Source organism: Grammomys surdaster, unplaced genomic scaffold (genome assembly GCF_004785775.1).
Source record: "Grammomys surdaster isolate TR1022 unplaced genomic scaffold, NIH_TR_1.0 193, whole genome shotgun sequence".
Lineage (NCBI taxonomy): Eukaryota > Metazoa > Chordata > Mammalia > Rodentia > Muridae > Grammomys > Grammomys surdaster.
In genome coordinates this window covers 9,873,579-9,879,633 of record NW_021604638.1, presented here as the reverse complement: position 1 = coordinate 9,879,633, position 6,055 = coordinate 9,873,579, and the positions used below count along the sequence as shown (strand labels likewise).

Sequence of the window (6,055 nt, the reverse complement as noted above, 5' to 3'; positions counted from 1 at the left end):
CAGTCTTAAAAATGGAAAGTCTGTATTCTAGGTCAGTGCTCCTAGAACAGTAGTGAGCCCTGGGGGCCCGGGGCCCCACCCGCAGCCCTTGCACAAAGCCCAGAGACCGTGAGGATGCAGTAAATGGGCCTTAAAAGCAGTTCCTACCTCAAGATTATAAAAGAAAAACAAGTCTAGAAAGAAAGTCTAGAGGACTTTCCCCAAAATAAGGCTTCTCGTGGCGGTAACCGGAACAAGGAAGGTGTAGCTTAATTTTTCCAAGTGACTGACCAGCTGGTCTACCACAGTCATGTGTAGTCCCCTCTGCCTTCAGCAAACACCAAACTCCCAGGCGCAGTCGGCCTGCTTCTCGACTTGGCATCCTGTCCTGGTGACTGACGGGAGGTTGTGTCTTTCAGCTGTCTACCTGGAGCTTGAGAAAGATGCTTCTCTGTGCCGAGAAACTATTGTGGGTTCTTAGCAACAAATGGGGAAAGTAACAGCGCTGAATTCCCTTTTGAGGGCACACCTTTATTCTGCACTTAGAGAGATCTACTACACTCACTCTGGAAAAAGTGTAAATAATATTACGTGCTGGTTTGAAAGAGAATGGCCCCCATAGGCTTGTAGAATTGAATGCTCGGCCCCCAGGAAGTGGCACTATTTGAAAGGAAGTATGTTACCAGGAACGGGCTTTGAGGTTTTAAAAGCGCACACCAAGTCCAGGATCTCAATTTCTTTCTGCTGACTGTGGATCTGGATGTAAAACTCAGCTGTGTCCTCCAGCACCATGCTTGTCTGTGCGCTGCCATGCTCCCCGCCGTGACAGTAATGGACTAAATCTCTGAAACTTAAGCTGCAATTAAATGCTTTCTAAGAGTCGCCGTGGTCACTGTGTCTCTTCATAGCAATAGAACACTGACTAAGACATGTTACTAGCAGAAGGTCATTCTGGTTACTGTATTGTTTTTGGTTTTTTTTAGGCTCATTTATGGAGAAAGGTGCACAAGCCTCCTCACTGTAGGCCCTGAGCTCAGTGAGCATTCATGAATTGAACATACCTGTGGTAACTTCCTGGTGCTGCTGTAGCTGACTAAGCACCATAAACTCAGTGGCTTTCAGGGATGGGCCCTGCAGCTGGCAAGATGGCCTGCAGGTAAAACTTACATAATCAGTCAGTCCCTGATTTAGGGTTCAGCCTGATCAAGGATAATCTCACCCCGAAGGATCTCTTTTGCCAAATGTGGTCACATTCACAAGTCCGAGGTTGGCATCAGGTTCTCACCCTGAACACAGAGGTGGGAATTGGGCAGGATGGGGATAATAAGGTAAGTAACAGTCTACCAGCCCACAACCTTCCTCAGGTAACTAACCTGTGGAAATCCGACAGCAAGAAACAGGACCTTCTGCTGGGAGTTGTAGCTCAGTAGTAGAGCAACTGATCAACATTCCTGAGGTTGAAGATTCAGTCTCCAGTAGTGGCGAAATAATTGACGATGATGATGATGATGACAATGATGATGGTGACAATGGTCGGGGGTGGGGGTGGCAGTGGCGGCAAAATAATGACAACAACAGCGACAGATGTCATACCGTGCCGGGAGACCCTGTTTGGCAAGGAAGTCATACTACCATGACTTGATTTCCTTTCAAGGTTTTGTCTTTAAAAACTCAGTACTCGAGAGAAGTCACCGAAGCTGCACAGCGGGCACTCGTGACTTTCACCTCTGCACAGCGGTGACCATCCAGCCTTACGCTGCCCTCCTTTCTCTCTCTCAGTGTTCACACACATTTACTTTCATTGTTGTTATTCTTGGTTTGGAGACAGGGTTTCTCTGTATAGTCCTGGCTGTCCTGGAACTCACTCTGTAGACCAGGCTGGCCTCAAACTCACAGAGACCGCCTGCTTCTGCCTCCCGAGTGTTGGGATTAAAAGTGTGTGTGTCACTACACTTAACTCATACACACAAACACACATTTATTCATTTATTCATTTATTTATTTCAAAGAGTTGGTGGTAGACATACTTGGGGTAGATAACTTCTTTACCCTAAGTTTCCAAAAAAGCAAGGACAGGCTACTCCATAGCCAATGGATGACTACCCAACACAAAGTCTGTATCGAGGTCCCCATGATGGTTTCTTCCTCCCACTTTCCTCACTAGGAAGAACATTTCTTTTTTCTTTTTTTTTTTTTTTTTTTGGTTTTTCGAGACCGGGTTTCTCTGTGTAGCTCTGGCTGTCCTGGAGCTCACTCTATAGACCAGGCTGGCCTCGAACTCATAAATCCGCCTGCCTCTGCCTCCCAAGTACTGGGATTAAAGGCGTGCGCCACCACTGCCCAGCATGGAAGAACATTTCTTATCCCCCACCTCTTTTTTCCCCCCAAGACGGGGTTTCTGTGGAGTCCTGGCTGTCTTGAAACTCAATCTATAGGTCAGGCTGATTTTGAACTCAGAAATCTGACTGTCTCTGCTTCCTGAGTGCTAGGATTAAAAACATGTACCATCCCTACTTCACAGCCCCCTTAAACCCAGAGCCCAATGAAGACTATCATATTGGAGTTGAGCATAGTGTTGAACTCCCTTGCCCCCAGAACTCTAGGAGACAGAGGCAGGTAGATCCCTGAGACCAAGGCCAGCCTGGTCTACATAGTTGTTCTAGGCTATCTACGGTGATGTAGTGAGAACCTGCCTCAAAACAAAACAAAAGCAGCTTCAGGAAGGAAGAGTTTATCTGTCTCACAATTCCAGGTTCCAGTTCATCACTGTCGGGAAGTCAAGGCAGCTGGAGCTTTGAAGCAACTGGTTGCATCCTGTCTAGTCAAGAGCAGAGAGGAATGAATGGGTAATAGGTAAGTGCTTGCTGGTTCTCAGCCCACAGTCTCCTTTTCAGTCAGTTCAGGGCCCAGCCCCAGGGGATAGTACAGCCTACTTTTATGTTGGGTCTTGCCACACTGATGAATATAATCCGACGTGCCCACAGGTCAACCTGAGCTAGCCGGGTTTATTCTATCTAGAGTGTGTCAAATTGACAGTTTCAAGTAACCATCACAAGGACTATGCCACTCCTGCTGTCTGGCCATTCCTCACAGGCTTTTGGAAATAGAGAATACTGTTGGTCCTGGATTCAACATCTGGCTGTTGCTGTGTGTGTAGCATGGCTGCACTGTCCAGATGCAAACACTCAGCCATCTGTGAGGTTTCTGGAGCCTCACTAGTGACTTCTGAACACTTGAAATGTGTCCGATCACACTAAAACTGGCGTCACTTCTAATTTTACTGCATTTCAATGTAAACTGAGATGACCCGTGTCTCACGGGGTAGCACCCACCCCATCCCTGCTAGCTTGCTTATTCTGAACAGAGCTGGGAGTGTTGGTAGGGACAAGAGCTGTGTCCTGGTTCCCCAGGCTTCTTCCGAGAGGGGTGCTTTGTTCTGGGAGAAGGGGAGGGTAAGGGAGGGCCCTACAGCATCTGCAGCTCCCTGCCTTTCTGTATACCGTCTTTCTGTCAGTCCTTCCTTGGTGCTCCATGTGAATTTACTGAGCGCTTCCTAAGGGATAAACAAGACGGATGTGGTCTCCGCCTGTGGCTATGACGGAGGACACTGTCAATGTCTGTGACTGTACGTGTGTTCTACATCCGTTTATCATTCTCTGAGGTCAGGGGTCTGGCTCTGTGCCTCCGAGTCGGAAAGAGCTTGGTAAAGATTTTCTGAGGTGTATGACTGTCATCCCAGCTACTCAGCAGAGTAGGGCAGGAAGGTTGCAAGTTCAAGGCCCAGCTGTGTTGCATAAGGAGTTTAAGGCCAGCCAAGCAACTTAGAGAGAGCCTCTCTCAGAACAAAATTTGGGGAGGAAAAAAAAATGGATCCCAGAGAGCCTGGTGTGGTGCAAATCCCTGGAATTCCTGGTACTTTGCAGATAGAGGCTGGAGTATTAAGAGTCTGAGGTTATTCTCATCTGCACAGTGAGTTGGAGATCAGACTGTGCTACGTGAGACCTGTGTGTGTGTGTGTGTGTATGAATGTATGTGTGTGTGGGTCTGTGTGTGGTGTGTGTCAGAGAAAGAGAGAGAGAGAGAGAGAGAGAGAGAGAGAGAGAGAGAGAGAGAGATTGATTGAGATTAGAGCTCACTGGGCAAAGGTCTGTCTAGTATGTCTGAGGCCCTGAGTTCAATCCTTAGTAAGTATCACTAAACAGCAAACAAAGGAAGTTTCCAGAGGGAAGAGGGAGTTTGGGGATTGCCCACTCAATGCTCAGACAGAGGAGACAGGGATTGCTGCCGCTGGGCCACTTGAAAGAACTATGCTATGGCCAGACTGGGCTCACTTCAGAGAACTCCACCCAGGTGCTGTCCGGGCTTGCTGGTTCTTAGAAGATGCTGTTCTTTCTCAAAGTCTTGTCCTTTCCTGTCGTAAGCCAGGGAGGTTGAGCTGTATCCGTGTCAGAGCCCCAGGAAGGTAAAGGTAGTGGGTGACCCCTCATCCCTGTCTGATGTATACAGGGCATAGAGGCCCCCTGTGATCACATCACTGGTGTTCCCCGGGGGCTCCAGGTCAGCTGTGGACCCACACCTGTCTGACGGCGCCCCTGGGAGAGGGAGGAATGGCCTGGAGAAGGGAGGTTCACCTTTGAGTAAGCCTGCCGCTTAGGGCCAGAGGATGCTACACTTCTCACCTAACGATGAGCACGCAGCCCTGTTCTGCCCTGCTCATGGGTGACTCAGGCTGAAACTGGACCAGGTATTCATTTTGCCCTGAGGCATTTGCCCTGTCTGAGTCTGGGTTGCCAGTGTCTGAGGTGTGGCCAGCTGCTTCTCATTCGCCCTGCCGGAAGGCTGTGGCAATGGCAGGTGAACTAAGATTGAAGATTGCCAAGGTTATTCATCCCTGCTCCTTCTTTTCCATGCAGAAAACTCCTATTCAGTCCTCAAAACCCGCTGAAGGTACTGTTCCTAACCTCTGACTTCTCACAGAGTTTACCACCTCCTCTTCCAATGGGCACTTGGGTTTGAATCCCACTCTGCCACTTATTACCTGTATGTCCTTGGGCAACTTACCGAACTTTCCTGTGGCTCTGTTTCTACATCTGGTAAATGGGGGCAGGGAGGAATAGCAGCACCAGGTCACTGGATAGCTATGAGGATCAAATGAATTATTTAATCTTAGGCTAGTACCTGGCAAATCAGATGACCTAAAGAAAAAGGGTACTGTCAAGACAGCTGAGTGGCAAGGGTGCCTGCTGCAAAGCTCAACCTGACCGGCTTCCAGGAGCCACACACTGGAGGTGGAAGCTGACCTCTGAGGGTTGTCTTCTGGCCTCTGCGCACGTACTGTGGCATGCGTGCACTGTGGCACCCACACGCTCACACACCCATCTACCAACACATGCACACTCTAAACAGATAAAGAGATAAAAGAGTAGCCTTCTGCAACTGTTATGTTTATTTTATTAAGACATACCTGTAAACGCCACGGGCACAGCAAACAGGGCCTCTATCCGGGTGGTGCTGAGAAGAGACAAACAGGAAATTCACTCTGAATTATGAAAAAAAAAAGCCACAATAAGGGAAGTGGTGGGTTTAGGGGAGTCATGGGAGCAGGGAAGAGGTCCCCTTCCCAGATTGGGTGGTCAGCGGGATTTTCCTGGAAGAATGCTGTCTCAGCTGAAATCCAAGAAATGAATCAAACAGCTGGGCAAAGCAGGAGGGTGAGGGAGGTGTGGGAAGGCATGCAAGACGGAGTGGAGAGCCAGCGCCCAGCAGCTGGGGGCTCTGCGTGTACTGGGGGAGGGGGGAGCGTGCTGGTGGGTAGGAGCCCCTGGCTTGTAGCTCTGTGTATCAATCCATCACCTTCTCTGTCTCTTTTCCTGGTTTTAAGCTCTAGGGCAAAGCTCACAGGTCCTTCGACTCTCTGCACCAGCACCCTGCCTAGCACTGTTGAGTGTGGTGAGTGTTGCCAGTGGTGACCCTCTCAGCCAGTCTGTCATTTGTTTATGCCTCTAACTGAGCTTTTGGTTGGGGTTTTTTTGTTTTTTTTTTTTTTTTTTTTTTTTTTTTTTTTTTTTTTGTTGTT

At 48.8% G+C, this 6,055-nt stretch overlaps 1 long non-coding RNA gene across 4 annotated transcripts in view; it reads right to left on the bottom strand.

Annotated features, from left to right (window-relative positions):
* Positions 1-811: 811 nt before the first annotated feature.
* Positions 812-6,055, bottom strand: part of LOC114623022 — an 8,619-nt gene continuing 3,375 nt past the window's right edge. Inside the window, exons 1-6 of one of the 4 annotated variants that reach the window (XR_003711706.1) lie at positions 5,833-5,905; positions 5,444-5,518; positions 5,041-5,117; positions 2,724-2,797; positions 1,353-1,586; positions 812-1,265 (exon numbers count right to left, since the gene is read on the bottom strand). This is a non-coding gene — a long non-coding RNA (uncharacterized LOC114623022). Of the gene's footprint in view, positions 1,266-1,352; positions 1,587-2,723; positions 2,798-5,040; positions 5,118-5,443; positions 5,519-5,832; positions 5,906-6,055 lie in introns of those variants that run through there. The other 3 variants (XR_003711703.1, XR_003711705.1, XR_003711704.1) reach the window with 3 other exon arrangements.